The sequence below is a fragment of the Tachyglossus aculeatus genome, chromosome X2 (genome assembly GCF_015852505.1).
Source record: "Tachyglossus aculeatus isolate mTacAcu1 chromosome X2, mTacAcu1.pri, whole genome shotgun sequence".
In the NCBI taxonomy this organism is placed as follows: domain Eukaryota; kingdom Metazoa; phylum Chordata; class Mammalia; order Monotremata; family Tachyglossidae; genus Tachyglossus; species Tachyglossus aculeatus.
This window is the reverse complement of record NC_052100.1, coordinates 2,722,498-2,738,529: the sequence shown is the minus strand read 5'-3', so window position 1 is coordinate 2,738,529 and position 16,032 is coordinate 2,722,498. Positions and strand designations below refer to the sequence as shown.

Below are 16,032 nucleotides of genomic sequence, written 5' to 3'. Positions count from 1 at the left end.
CCCCCCCCCCCCGCCCTCCGTCGGTCCGTCCGTCCGCCTGTCGGTCATCCAACCGCAGGGACCGAGCGGGCACGGCCCGCTGAGGACAGGAGGTGAGGAGCATCCCGGGAACAGCCGGGGGGATTCCCCACCGGGATACGGGGGGGGGGGCGGGGGGGGCTGGAAAGGGGAAAGGGGAAGGAGTGGGGAGAGAGTTGGGGAAGGAAGGGGGTTGGGGGGAGTAAGGATGGAGTGGGGAAGGAAGGGGGTTGGGGGGAGTGGGGATGGAGTGGGGAAAGAATTGGGGAAGGAAGGGGTTTGGGGGGAGTGGGGATGGAGTGGGGGAAGGGGGTCGGGGGGGAGTGGGGAAGGAGTGGGGGAAGTGGATGGGGGAGTGGGGAAGGAGTGGGGGAAGGGGATGGGAGAGTGGGAAAGGAGATGGAGTGGGGAAGGAGTGGGGGAAGGGGGTCGGGGGAATGGGGAAGGAGTGGGGGAAGGGGATCGGGGGGAGTGGGGAAGGAGATGGAGTGGGGAAGGAGTGGGGGAAGGGGATCGGGGGGAGTGGGGAAGGAGTTGGAGTGGGGGAGGAGTGGGGGAAGGGGGTTGGAGGAAGTGGGGAAGGAGATAGGGGAGTGGGGAAGGAGTGGGGGAGGGGGGTCGGGGGAGTGGGGAAGGAGACGGGGGAAGGGGATCGGGGGGAGTGGGGAAGAAATGGGGGAAGGGGGTCGGGGGGAGTGGGGAAAGAGGAGGAATTTGGAAAGAGTGGGGGAAGGAATGGGGGAAGGAATGGGGAAAAGGTGGAGGAAGGAATGGGGAAAGGGTGGGGGGAAACGGGTGGGGGGAGTGGGAAAAGAGTGGGGGAAGGGGGTCGGGGGGAGTGGGGGAAGGGGGAGTGGATTAGGAATGGGAGAAGGGACTCGGGGGGTGGGGGAGGAATTCATTCAATCGTATTTATTGAGCGCTTACTGTGTGCAGAGCACTGCACTAAGTTCTTGGGAAGTACAAGTCGGCAACGTATAGAGACGGTCCCGACCCAACAACGGGCAAGGAACGGGGGAAGGGGGTCGGAGGGGAGTGGGGAAGGAATGGGGGAAGGAATGGGGGAAGGGGGTCGGAGGGCAGTGGGGAAGGAATGGGGAAAGGAATGGGGGAAGGGGGTCGGAGGGCAGTGGGGAAGGAATGGGGAAAGGAATGGGGGAAGGGGGTCGGAGGGCAGTGGGGAAGGAATGGGGAAAGGAATGGGGGAAGAGGGTCGGAGGGCAGTGGGGAAGGAATGGGGAAAGGAATGGGGGAAGGGGGTCGGAGGGCAGTGGGGAAGGAATGGGGAAAGGAATGGGGGAAGAGGGTCGGAGGGCAGTGGGGAAGGAATGGGGAAAGGAATGGGGGAAGAGGGTCGGAGGGGAGTGGGGAAGGAGATGGGGTTCGGTGAAGCCGGGACGGGGGGATGAAAGAGCTGGGCCCAAGGGGAGCGGGTCACCCCGGATGATCAGCGTTGGGGCCGGGTTTTCCAGGGGGAGTCTTGGGCGAGAGAAGGGGTCGGATGGCAGTTTTGGGGGGGCTGTGGCAGCGGGGAGTGGAAGGACGGTGGAAAAAAAGACCCGAGTTCTGCAGGAGGACTGGCCCGGAGAGCCTGGGCGGGGGTTGGGGGTAACCGGGAATATGCCACATTGGTGGGCGCTTGGTGGGCGAGGGGGATCGGGCCGGAGAAAAACTTTCCCAGGGTCGGGCGGCCTGCTGTCGGTTCCCCCAGAGAGCGGGCATCCCGCTATGTTCAGAATATTTATCAGGCTTCACCGACCTCTGCACGTAGGCTGTCCGCTAATGCTCGCCCAGCCTCCCGGGGGGACGGAGCCTGAAGGATCCTGTTGGGAAAGTCGCTGGTGTAATCGGAAGGCTGAAATTTCCCGAAAGACCAGAGCTTTAGCAACCCAGTGTAGCCAATCAGTCGTATTTATTGAGCGCTTACTGTGTGCACAGTATAGCGGTTGGTGACTGACCCTTGCAGGTGGCAAGGAATTGCAGTAAAATTCTTTTTTCCAAATAAGAATAATAATGATGGCATTTATTAAGCGCTTACTATGTGCAAAGCACTGTTCACCTGACCCTGGGGCTTCATTTCTTCCCTGTTGAAAGATGAACTGTCTGTCCTCATATCTATTCTATTTATTTTATTTTGTGAGTATGTTTGGTTTTGTTCTCTGTCTCCCCCCTTTAGACTGTGAGCCCACTGTTGGGTAGGGACTGTCTCTATATGTTGCCAATTTGCACTTCCCAAGCGCTTAGTACAGTGCTCTGCACATAGTAAGCGCTCAATAAATACGATTGATGATGATGATGATGATGTCCTCCACCCTTCCTAATCTCAGCCTTTCTTTGAATGCTTGGAGATTCCTTATGAATAACAGTAGTAATGGTGGTATTTAGCACTTACTCTGTGCCAAGCGCAGACCCCAAAACCCTGAATGAGAGTCGCTACAATGGGATTTCTTGTGTCTGATAACTGTTTTTGGTTAGACCGAGCACGGTTGGATCTTTAATCCGTTGATTTTAATCTAGTTGTTTGTTACGCAAACAGTGAGATTCAAATCCGCACGAATTCCAGTGTGCCACGCCCCATCCCTAGGGATGCGAACAGGATGGTTCTAGTTTTCCGATCCTTACGCCCGACTCCAAAGAAGCCCCCAGACATGGTTCAGTGAATAGCTCGTTTATCCAATGTTTGAGAGAGCAGTACAGAGGAGATTAGGGAACAGGCGTCCCTGTCGGTACACACCACTGCCATTGTTAAGTTTGTTAAGTTTGCCATTGTTATGGTTGTACATATTTATTACCCTATTTATTTATTTATTTATTTATTTTACTTGTACATTTCTATCCTATTTATTTTATTTTGTTGGTATGTTTGGTTCTGTTCTCTGTCTCCCCCTTTTAGACTGTGAGCCCACTGTTGGGTAGGGACTGTCTCTATGTGTTGCCAATTTGTACTTCCCAAGCGCTTAGTACAGTGCTCTGCACATAGTAAGCGCTCAATAAATACGATTGATTGATTGTTAACCGACTTTTGCAGGGTTTATTCTTTGGTGGCGATTCCCCTATTGTCTCATTTTGCTCGGAGCTAGCACAACCCAATGGGGACTGAACCCCGGGGCCCCGACTCCCCGAAAGTCACCAGTATCTGGCACCTTCTCCTGAAGATTTAGAAGAGGCTGAAAGAATAGCTTTTTATCCTTTAGTTATGGCTGGTGAAACCGAAAACAGATTTATACAAGGTCACCCAGATTTAGTATCTGAGTTAAAAACAGAACTCAGGAACCTTTCTCCTTCTCCCTCTCTGTCTTTCTCCTCTTTTGATTTCCCTGTCTCCCACCCTGTGTATCTCCCTGTATGTCCTGCCCCGCTTTCACGGTCTCATGAGATTGGTCTTCTGGCTCATATTAAAGCTGAGTGACTTCTGTTTTCTGGAAGGAGATAAAATTGGGCATAACTTCAATGGAAGTACCTACCAAGTTCCATTAAAAAAAGAAGGATTCAAAAGAAAGACTCCAAAGACCATGTAGATGGCATCATGATTGAATTACAGTTCAATAAAAGAGCTGGTGGAGGGCTATACTTAAACAAATGATGATCTGTGGCATTTCTTTGCGAGAGGGTACGCGAAAACTATGATTAAGAACAAACAGCTATGAGTTTCATATTAATACTTTTAAAGTGCAGTCTAAAGAGACGTGTTTATTTCAGATCAAAAAGGACTCTCCGTGGAGGGAATAACTCATGTGTAATACGTGCACACTTAAAAAACTAAGGTGTTGAGCAATGGCATTTACTGAGCGCTTACTGTGTGCAAAGCACTGCACTTGAGAGTACAGTGTGGTAGAGTTGGAAGATACAGTCCTTGACCACAAGGATCTTCAGTCAGTCAGTGGTATTTGAGTGCTCACTGTGTACAAGAGCACTGTACTAGTGGCTTGGGAGAGTCCAAATCGACAGTTTAATCTTACAGTCCTTAGGGAGGTCGGGGAGAGAACTACTGTCTTCATGGGAGCGACCACCATAGTTTCTTCCACAGGGTCCTCAGCCCACACTCTTAATGCCAACCTTCTCACTGTACTTCGATCTTGTCTATCTCACCGCAGACCTTTCGCCCACATCCTACCTCTGGTCTGGAACACCCTTCCTCCTCATTTCAAAGACATAATTGCTCTCCCCCACTTCAAAGCCTTATTGAATTCACATTTTCTCCAATAAGCCGCCCTCCTCTCTTCTCCCACTCCCTTCTGTGCCACTCTTACTTGCTCTTCATTCATCCTCCCTCCCATCTCCGCAGCCCATATGTGTCTATCTGTATGTAACTGTAATTTATCTATTTATTTATATTAATGTCTGTCTCCCCCTCTGGGACTTTGAGCTTGTTTCGGGCAGGAATGTGTCTGTTGTTGCATTGTACTTTCCCGAGTGCTTAGTACAGTGCTTTGTACACAGTAAGAGCTCAATAAATATGATTGAATGAATGAATGATGCTTCATAAGCCTTCTCGTCAGGAAAACTCAAACGGTAGAGCAGATAGATTTTTTGTGTATTTTTACACACAAAATATAAACAAAAGATTTGTTTGGTAATAAGCTAAATATCCAAGAAAGTGTCTGTCCCACCAGCCAACATTTTCAAAGAGCAAATTTTTCCAACTATTTCATAATAATAATAATACTTGTGGTATTTGTTAAACACTTACTATGTGCCAAACCCTGGGATAGTTACAGGATGATCAGGGCTGACACAGTCCCTGTTCCACATGGAGCTAAACGGTCTAAGTAGGAGAGAAAACAGGTATTGACTCCCCATTTTACAGATGAGGAAACTAAGGCCCAGAGAAATCAAGCGACCTGCCTGAGGTCACACACCAGGCAAGTGACAGAGATGGGATTAAAACCTGGGTCCGCTGAGGTGCCCAAGCCCATGCTCTTTCCTTTAGGCTACGCTGCTTCTCAGTTTGCCTCAGAGCAAATGGTTTTCAGGCCAGTAAGTAGGTCAAAACTCTGGAGATTTTCCATAGGCGGACCTTCAGTGTCTCCCACCCACCCAGGCAGCCAAGAACTCTCATCTGTCTCCAGTCAAATCTTGCAGGAAAAACCTTTGGGCGGTTTGGGTATCCCTAATTCTTCCCTATCAGAGTTGAACTGAAGTGAGATTCCTTAAGAGTCCTGGGGTCTCAGATTCTGGAGCCCCCACCGTGGAAGTCGGAGAACGTGGGTTGCATCCCCTACCTGCCATTTATTTTAACGCCTGCCTTGAGGGCAAGGATCATATCACTTTATTGTACTCTTTCAAGTGTTTGGTACAGTGCTGTGCACTCAAATACCAATTATTGATCAATGTTGCATCCGTGTTTTTCTCACACAGTGGCCTTACATAATCCACTTCCCATCTCTCTTACTTTCCCCATCTCTGAGGGATAAAAACTATTTCTGCCCTTCAGCGGGGTCAAATCAGGTTTCGCTCCATCCGAGAATGGTGTTCTTAATTCAAGTTGGTGGGGAAGGCCCCAAGATTATTTTGGTCAGTTCCCTCTGGAATCCTGGAAGAGGTGGAAAGATTTTTAGCACTGGTCTGATTTAGCATAAACCACAGATGTAGACAAGTATGCTTTGCCAAGATATTTTCTGTACTTCCTGTCTTTAAAAGTTAATCAGTAACCAACAAGTCGGTGGTATTTATTGAGTGCTTACTGTGCTCAGAGCACTGAACTAAGCGCTTGGAAAAGTACAATATAATAGTATAGACACTTTCCCTGTCCTCAACGAGCTTACAGTTTACAAGGGGAGGCAGCCATTAATATAACTGAATACATTTTGGAGGCGGACATAAGCGCCGTGGGGCTGAGGGAGGGGTGAATAAAAGATGCAAATCCAAGGCAAAGGTGATGCAGAAGGAAGTGGGAGAAGAAGAAAACGAAGGCTTAGTTGAAGAAGGCCTCTTGGAGGAGATTTACTTTTAATAAGTGGGTAGCCATCTTGCATAGCAATGCAGAAGTCCTATTTCTTTAGTATGGAAGAAGTTGTTTACCCACTCAGTCCCACTGTAATTTAGTGTCCATCCTGTTTAGGGGTTACCTGTTTGTTGAGAGGAAGATTTTGGCAGGAAAAATTCTGTACTCTCAACGAAGTCGTTAAAAAGTCATGAATGCAGGTCATTGTGAACAAGAACAAAAACAGTCGCCCCTCTGGAAATTCTTCCCCATCTTGATTTTGCCGGATCTGAGCCGGCAGGGTCCAGTGGCGGCGAAGTGCTTAGTGCTTAACTAGGGCAAGGTATCCGGGGCTCTGGAGACCCAAGAGTAGGATACGGCAGAGCCTGCATCAGAAGCATGTCAGGTGGTGCTGGGGTGGTTTCTCCTTCGCTGACCTCCCCTCCTCTAGTCTCTCCCCACTCCAGGGCACACTTCATTCTGCTGCCCGGATCATTTTTTTTCTAAAAAGCCATTCTGTGCATGTTTCCCCATTCCACAAAAGCCTCCAGTGGTTGCCCGTCCACCTCTGCAATCAATCAGTGGTATCTGTCGAGCGCTTTCTATGTGCAGAGCCCTGGACTGAGCCCTTGGAAGAATACAATTCAACAAGTCAGCAGACACATTCCCTGCCCACAACCATCTTGCAGTTTAGAGGGAGAGAGAGACATTAATATAAATAAGTAATTTATAATAAATCATTTGAAGGTATGTATGTAAGTGCTGTGGGGCGAATAGCAAATGTCAAAGGTCGCAGATGCAAGTGCATTTCTGCATCAAACAGAAACTCCTCACCATTGAATTTAAGGCACTCAGTCAGCTCTCCCCATCCTACTGTCTTGTTTCTCTCCCACTAAACTCAGCCTGCACTTTTCACTCTTCTAACACCAACCTACTAACCTTACCTCGTTCTCACCCCTTAATGTCTATATCTCCTACTAGACTTTAAGCTCCACAAGCGCAGGGATCGTGTCTACTCAGTCTATTGTGTTGTATTCTCCCAAGAGCTTAATACAGCGCTCTGCGTACAGTTTGCACTCAATAAATTCCGTCGATGGATCAATTTCCAGGTTGGGAGAGACCGAAGCCCCCAGAGGATCATGGTGCAGAGAGTTGGGGGAACTGGTGAGGCCCGGTCTGGTGAGGGGTCCGTGTGGGATTAGGGCCCTCGAGTTCTAGTTTTTCTTGTTTCCAGGCCTTCCCTCCGTTCCCAAAAGGCTGCCCCTTGCTGAAGTCAACCTAGATGCCAAGTGGGAGTTAGGCCATGAGAAAGAAGCAGTGGACCAAGAGATATGATCTTACAAGGCCCCTCTGCAGCCGGAAAATCTTTAGAGAGGGAAAGACAGTAGGGACATCGGGGTAGTCTCAAGGAGACCCCGCTAGCACTATTATTGCTGTCTCGGGCCTCGATTGTAGCCCAGAGAAAGGAAAGTAACATCACAGGGGTCCGAAGTGATGGAAATCTAGTGTTTGGGGTGAAGAGCTGGGAGAGAAAACAGGCTGGAGGGTTTGTCCCCCTCCGCTTCCATGCGCCCCTCCCCCCCAACGCCCCGTCCACCGCCCTGTACAAAAAGAATTCATGAGAATGAGGCCCTTCTTCCTTAACTTTACCCCAGCTGAAATAAAAGGGTTGAAATGGAGGCCTCCAAAACATTTCCCTCGGAGTCTATTTTTTCCTGTATGTGCTCTTGATTCAGATGAGTTTCTCCTCCACCCCACCCCAACCCCACCAGTGGAATATGCACCAAATAATCATTAACAAGTCACAGAAGAACTAGAAAAACCTTAACTAGAAGCCTAGCCGGGATTATGGAGTGACCAGCGAGGTCACCGCGTTCCAAAAACAAGGCAGTGGAAATACTGGTTGGATCGGTGCAGAGAAAGACGTGGGGGCGGTGGCGGAGTCTGTCTCATAAGAATCACCGTCCGGGCCACGGCATTCTGCCCCCGTCCGTGGGGAAACCCGATTCGGTTCAGCTGGGCAACTAGCAGCAAATGAGCAAACCTTTAAAAAGAGAGAGAGGGGCTCTGAAGTTGGCACTGGCCGTTGGGCTGGAGTTTCAGGGGACAGAGGGTGGAGGGGGGTAGATTTGACCGCTGTGTATTTGAAATACCAAATCTTAGGCCCAGGTCCAAGTGCTGGCCTCTGTTCACCCTTAAAGCGCCGTCCTCGCCATTCATGCACGTCCCTGACCAACTGTGGCTTCTTGTGTGCGGGAGTAAAGTTATCTTCACCCCGTATACCCAAAACCTCTTTAAGCCCTTGTCTCTCAATCACAGAGACCTAGCTGTTCGCTGCAGATGTCTGTAATTAGAAACGTCACCGGTGCCCTGCTAATATTTGCCTTTGGTGACCTCTCTTAGCCACAGGGGAATTCCCCCTTCAGTCATCCTGCTTAAAGTTCAGAAGGGGAAGATGCAGGGCAGGGGTGGGGAAAGGAAGAAATGACGGAGGAGACCTGGGATTTCGTCCACGGGCTTATCTCCCAAGTGGCAATGCAGATTCACGTCTTAGTGGACTCTCAAATTTTGGTTCAGAGGATCCTCTTTGCTTCGAGGACAGGAGGCAGGCCGGTTCAGCGGCCTCAGCGTAACCTAGTGGATAGAGCCCACGCCTGAGGGTTTTCATCCCGGCCCTGCCACTTGTCTTTACCGGTAAAATGGGGATTAAGACTGTGAGCCCCACATTGGACAAGGGACTGTGTCCAGCCTGATTAGCTTGTATCTACCCCAGCACTTAGTACAGTGCCTGGCACATAGTAAGTGCTTAACAAAAACCACATTAATTATTATTATTACTCTTCATTAAGCAGCTCATGAAGAGGCAATGAGGCCTACTGGAAATCAATCAATCATATTTATTGAGCTCCTACTGTGTGCAGAGCACTATTCATTCATTCATTCATTCAATCGCACTTATTGAGCGCTTACTGTGTGCAGAGCACTGTACTAAGCGCTTGGGAAGTAAAAATCGGCAACATATAGAGATGGCTCACAGTCTAGAAGGGGGAGACAGACAACAAATCAAAATAAGTAGACAGGTGACAATGCCCTCAGAATAAATAGAATTATAGCTATATACACATTATTAATAAAATAGAGTAATAAATATGTACAAATATACACAGGTGCTGTGGGGAGGGGAAGGGGGTAGGGAGCGGGGGGCGATAGGGAGGGGAGGAGGGGAGGAAAAGGGGTGCTCAGTCTGGAGCTTAGTGCTGGGGCTCAGCACTGTACTAAGTGCCGGGAGAGTTCAGTATAACAGCATAACAGTTGGTAGTAACTCTCCCTGTCCACAATGAGTTTACAGTCTAGACATGGAGTTTACAGCCTAGACTAGGAGGGAGCACAAGGGTGGGACCAGGAGACCTGGGATCTAATCCCAGCTCTGCCACTGACATGCTGAGGGACTTGGATTGAATCAGCCCCACTGAGTTTTGTTTCCTCATCTGTAAAATGTGGATAGATCCCCTATGTTCCCTCCCTCTTAGATCAGGAACCCCCAAGTTGGGGAGAGGTTGAATCTGAATCTGTTTCCATCTACCCTAGCAGGTAGCACAATGCTCTGAAACTTAGGAAATGCTGTATTATTATTATTATTAGCTACAGGAATCTTGTTATTCATAAAGATTCCCAGTTTAATTAGATCCCTGAATCTTGGCTCTCAGAGAGATAAACTGAGTCAAGCTTTAGCAGGGCTGTTCCCATTGGGAGAAGAGGCCTGGACAGAGTTAGGCCTGTAGTAAACTGGTTTGAAATTTCTGCCTGTGGTAGAAGAGCGAAAAGCGGGGAGCTAGCCCCCTTTATCAGACTATTGCTAGTGAAAATCCTCCAAGACTTTGCAGGAAGCTTAAAATTCTATGTCCTCTGCCTTCTCTTTGGTTTCTGCCTTTTATCATGGGAATTCTTCATGCTCCCATATTGAGAGAGCTCTCCCGCCTCGTTTTGCACCTCACTGGGCCCGTGCCTCACCTTTTTGTAGTAATAGTAGAGCACCTATGTGCTGAGCACTTACTGAATTCATTGAACTGTATTGAGTGTGTGGGGAACCACAGAGGAAGCTGAAAACATGTTCCCTGTCCACGGGAGTTTCCACTCTAATGGAGTGGTTCCATTTGTGGATGACACTTTTTTTTAAAGTTATCTATTAAGCACTTACTATATGCCAAGCATTGTATCAAGTGCTAGGGTAGATCCAAGCTAATCAGGTTGGACACAGTCCATGTCCCATTCGGGGCTCACAGTCTTAATAATAATAATAATGGTATTTGTTAAGCGCTTACTCTGTGCAAAGCACTGTTCTAAGCACTGGGGGGATTTTACAAGATGTAAGATACCCATTTTACAGGAGAGGTAATTGAGGCAGAGAGAAGTGAAGAGACTTGGCCAAGGTCACACAGCAGCCAAGTGGCAGAGCTGGGATTAGAACCCAGGTCCTCAAACGCCCAGGCTTTTTCCAGTAGGCCACCCTGCTGCTCTCTGCACTGTGGCCTGCTGGGTGGGGTGGGCAAGGCATTTGGCCACCCCTAAGGACCCATTTGATGGCGGAGGTAAGCTGTAGGATTGGCACCAGCCACACTTTAAAGGTGAGTTTGACTGGCCAGAATGCCCTATCCTCCCATTTCTGATGGCCACACATGTTTCCGGCTGGGGCAGCGATGAGAACGGAGCGGTCCAGGCCCTCACTGATTCCATTCTCTGCTGCATTATGTTTTCTCCATTCAACCGGACAGAATGGGTATTCAGAACAAGGAGAGAGGGCCCTCTCCCCTAGGGCCTTCTGGTCCAATTAGTGCACTCCCGACCGCTCAAAGGAAGTAGCTAAGTGATCCCAGGGCACAGAGCCTAGCAGTATGCATTTTATGGTAGAAGCCTGAAAATGCTCATTTCTTGACACCACAGATATCCAAGTCCAGAGTCGAAGGCAGAGCTAGACATTTCCCTCCTACCTCACCTCGCTACTCTCATTCTACAACCCAGCCCGCACATTTCACTCCTCTAGTGCTAACCTTCTCACTGGGCCTCCATCTCGCCTGTCTGGCCGTGATCCGTAACCCGTGCCCTGCTTCTGGCCTGGAATGCCTTCCCTCCTCAAATGCCACAGACACTTAGTCTCCCCCACTTCAAAGCCTTATTGAAGGCACAGCTCCTCCAAGACGTCTTCCCGGACTAAGCACCCCCTTTCATCTTCTCCCACTCCCTTCTGCGTCACCCTGATTTGCTCCCTATTTTCTTCCCCCCTCCCAGCCCCACACCACTTATGTTCAGATGTGTAATGTATTTATTGATAGTGATGTCTCCCTGCCTCTAGACTGTCAGCTCATTGTCGGCAGGGAATATGTATGTTTACTGTATTGTACTCCCAAGCACTTAGTACAGTGTTCTGCACACAGGAAATGTTCAATAGATACGATTGAACGAATTAATTTCCTGGCGTGGGCCATCATCATCAATCGTATTTATTGAGCGCTTACTGTGTGCAGAGCACTGTACTAAGCGCTTGGGAAGTACAGGTTGGCAACATATAGAGACAGTCCCTACCCAACAGTGGGCTCACAGTCTAAAAGGGGGAGACAGAGAACAAAACCAAACATACTAACAAAATAAAAAAAAAATAGAATAGATATGTACAAGTAAAATAAATAAATAAATAAATAGAGCTCGTTGTCGGCAGGGAATATGTATGTTTACTGTATTGTACTCCCAAGCGCTTAGTACAGTGTTCTGCACACAGGAAATGTTCAATAGATACGATTGGACAAATTAATTTCCTGCTCTGGGCCAGGTGGCACAGGATTGTCCTGAGGATGCCTGGGCCAGATTGGTTCTATACGTTCATGTCTGGGCCACTTCCCGATCCCAAGGTGTATAATGGGGGTGAAATTTGCCAAGTGCTTACAATGTACTAAGTGCTGGAGTAAAGCCAAGATAATTAAGCCTCTTACAGTCCCTCCAGGAGGGCGGAGAGGGTGATGTGGGAGGCAAGGCTCGGGAAGGACCAACAGGTGGGTGGTCTCCCTTCGCTCCTGGGGAGAGTCCGGTGGTTTCTGTCCATGGGGCACCTCATCCGGGGCCACAGCAGACCATCCAGCCAGGCCCAGACCCATGGATCCTAGACCAGCTAGGCCCCACCATCATCATCATCAATCGTATTTATTGAGCGCTTACTATGTGCAGAGCACTGTACTAAGCGCTTTGGAAGTACAAATTGGCAACATATAGAGACAGTCCCTACCCAACAGTGGGCTCACAGTCTAAAATGGGGAGATAGAGAACAAAACCAAACATACCAACACCAGCCACGGATCCTAGCACTGTCCCTTTCACAAATATTTGTGGGGTTCGACGGCACAAATATTTGTTGGGTTTGATGGCATTTTGTTGGAAAACCCCGAGATTTCACCGCTGATTAACAATCCTAACGAAGGGATAATGCCAAGAACAAAACACTCTGTTCAAGAATATGGCAGGTTCAGATAACCATCTAGCTCAGATCTGCAGAAACCCCAGATTCTCCCATAGCCCAGGTCCATGAATGGTAGGCTTTTTGGGTGTTTTTCAACAGCTTCATAATAATAACAGTAATAATGGTATTTTTTAAATGCTTACTATGTGTGAGGCACTGTACTAAGCGCAGGGGTGAACACAGGCAAATTGGGTTGGACACAGTCCCTATCCCACATGGGGCTCATAATCTCACACACTCGAGGGCGTTTGGCTAGTCTGAACTGGCTTGAGTGGTCAGTTGATAATAATGATGGTATTTGTTAAGCACTTACTATGTGCAAAGCACTGTTTTAAGCGCTGGCCCTGTTTCGATGGTCCCTTTGCAGACAGACACTGGGCTCTCAGAGAGAGAAACTGGATCTTGCTCGTCATTGGTTTTTGTTCTTAGAGGACAGGGGAATCTACCTATTTTATTGGAATCTCCCAAGTGCTTAGTCCAGTGCTGTGCTCAGTGAATACTGCTGATTGACTGCAAGATATCATGGAGGGCAGTAGTCAATAGCATTGATTAGGAATAATTATAATTATGGTATTTGCTAAGAGCTTAGTATTTGTCAAGCACTTTTCTAAGCGCTGGGTTAGAGAAAAGTTAATCAGGTCATGCCTGTTCCACTTGTGGCTCACAGACTTAAATAGGAGAGAGAACAGGTATTGAATCCCTGTTTGACAGTTGAGGAAACTGAGGCACAGAGAAGTGAAGTGTCTTGCCCAAGGTCACACAGTGGGCAATCAACTCTCCCTCTTGTACTGGACTTCACTGATCTCCTACTATAGCCCAGCCTGCATACTTCACTCTTCTAGTGCCAGCTTATTTACTGTGCCCTGATCTCCTCTATCTTGTCGTTGACCCTTTTCCACATCTTCCCTCTGGGCTGGAATTTCTTCCCCCTCCGTATACCCCAGAACACCACTCTCCCCACTTTCAAAGCCTTATAAAAGTTACATATCCTTCAAGAGGCCTTACCCAATTAAGCTCTCTTTTCCCCAGGTCCCCTTCCCTTGTGTGTCTTCTAGGTACTTAATAGTAATAATAATAATGGCATTTATTAAGCATTTACTATGTGCAAAGCACCGTTCTAAGCGCTGGGGATGTTACAAGGTGATCAGGTTGTCCCATGAGGGGGCTCACAGTCTTAATCCCCATTTTACAGTTGAGGTAACTGAGGCACAGAGAAGTTAAGTGTCTTGCCCAAAGTCACACAGCTGACAGTTGGCAGACCCGGGATTTGAACCCATGACCTCTGACTCCAAAGTCCGGGCTCTTTCCACTGAGCCACACTGCTTCTCTTGGAACGTCCACTTGGATCCGTGGATGTTTGATATTGGCCCCACAGCACTTAATGTTATTATTATTAAGTGCTGCCGAGTTGTTTCTGATTCATAGCGACTCCATGGATATAGTTTCTCCGGAACATCCTCTCCTCTGCCATAATCCCCAACCTTTCTAATAGTACTTCTGTTATCGTTTTTATGTTCTCTATCCATCTAGCTGCCGGTCTGTCTCTTCCACGTTTTCCCTGGACTTCTCCTAGCATTAGTGTCTTCTCCAGAGAATTAGTCCTCCTGATTATTATGTACCCCAAATATGCTCATCTAAGTCGAGTCATTTGGCCTTCCAATGACCAATTTGCTCAGCACTTATGTACGTATCTATAAATTACGTAACTTACTCATTAATGTCTGTCTCCCCCTCTAGACTGTAAGCTCGCTGTGGGCAGGGAACATGTCTCCCAACTCTGTTGTTCTCTCCCAAGCGCTTAGTACAGTGGTCTGCACACAGTAAAGCGCTCAATAAATTCCATTGATAGAGAAGCAGCGTGGCTCAGCGGAAAGAGCACGGGCTTTGGAGTCAGTGGTCGTGGGTTCAAATCCCGGCTCTGCCAATTGTCAGCTGTGTTACCTTGGGCAAGTCGCTTCACTTCTCAGGGCCTCAGTTCCTTCATCTGTAAAATGGGGGTTGACTGTGAGCCCCCCGTGGGACAACCTGATCACCTTGTATCCCCCCAGCGCTTAGAACAGTGCTTTGCACATAGTAAGCGCTTAATAAATGCCATCATTATTATTAATGATGATGATGATGCCTTCCTAAAGAAGATGACTGGAGTTTACAAACTAGCTGAATCTAGTTTGCAGGCTAATTAGGTGCCATTTAATGCCCTGGAAGAGGTAAGAACTAAACCCCTGAATTGGCAGCTAAGGCACCTTTGAAAAACCAGCATCTAGGATCAGTGTTCCAAAAGTCTTCTCCAGAAATCAATCCCGACAGTCGTGAATGCAGTTAGGCTGCTGCAGCTAGAAGATGCTTTTCTATTTCCTACCACCGACTGAATGTAATGGCCCCCCCACTAATAATTATGGTCGTGTTTGTTACGCAGTTACTCTCTGCCAGGAATTATACTGAGCACTGGGGTGGATAGGAGATTATCAGGCCCCTCACAGTCCCTCATTGGGCTCAGAGTCTAAGTCGGAGGGAGAAGAGGCATTTAATCCCCATTTCACAGATTAGGAAACTGAGGCCCAGAGATGTGAAGTGACTTACTTGCCCAAAGTCACCCAGAAGGCAAGTGGTGGAGCAGAGATTAAAGCCCAGATCCTTTGACTCGCAGGCCTGTGTTCTTTCTATTAGACAGCTGGTTTCCTGAACGTAAACATATATACCTGTGGACTGCAACAAGGCAATCTAGTCGTTTACATCAAGCGCTTAGTACAGTGCTCTGCACACAGTAAGCGCTCTATTCTATTTATTTTATTTTGTTAGTATGTTTGGTTTTGTTCTCTGTCTCCCCCTTTTAGACTGTGAGCCCACTGTTGGGTAGGGACTGTCTCTATGTGTTGCCAATTGGTACTTCCCAAGCGCTTAGTACAGTGCTCTGCACACAGTAAGCGCTCAATAAATACGATTGATGATGATGATAAATACGATTGATTGATTGATTCTAGGAATAAAGGACCCAGTCCCTATCATTTGTTCAGTAGGAAGGTGCTATTTGAGAATTAGTGTGCGTCACTCACCTTTTCATTCATTCAATCGTATTTATTGAGCGCTTACGGTGTGCAGAGCACTGTACTAAGCGCTTGATGTGAACAACTAGATTGTGAGCTCACTGTGGTCACGGATCCAGTCTACCAACTCTATGGGACTCTTTCAAACCCTTGCCTCATAGCAAGCACTCCATAAATACCATTCATTGATTTGAAATTGGAAAAAGTCCTTTTGGAATGCTGCCTCTCTGGAAGACGAGCTACTTTGGGAATACAAAGGAAAGATGAGTCTTGAGACCCCAACAAAATACCTCATTGAAATGTGGTTTTTTTTGGGGGGGGGGAAGCAGGGGAGTCTCTGATGTTCCCAGCCATTGAAAAACAGTTTATCCTCTCCTGGCTGGCCCCTGCTCCCCTCATCCTTTTTTACACCCCCGGCTTGGTACTGACTTCCTGACTCTCCCAGTTTCTGGGGAACGGGAATGAGTCCTGGAGTTGTTGTGAAATCTTGATCTGAGCATTTGATTACTAGATAGCAGTCCCCTGGAAAAGGAATTCCCAGG

General features: G+C 48.1%; 1 protein-coding gene across 1 annotated transcript in view; it reads left to right on the top strand.

Moving 5' to 3' along the window:
• The window catches only part of CYSTM1 (cysteine rich transmembrane module containing 1), a 48,487-nt gene continuing 32,455 nt past the window's right edge, over positions 1-16,032 (top strand). The window contains exon 1 of the mRNA XM_038770595.1: positions 1-92. The gene's annotated coding sequence lies outside the window, so the exon portion shown is untranslated. The remainder of the gene's footprint in view (positions 93-16,032) is intronic.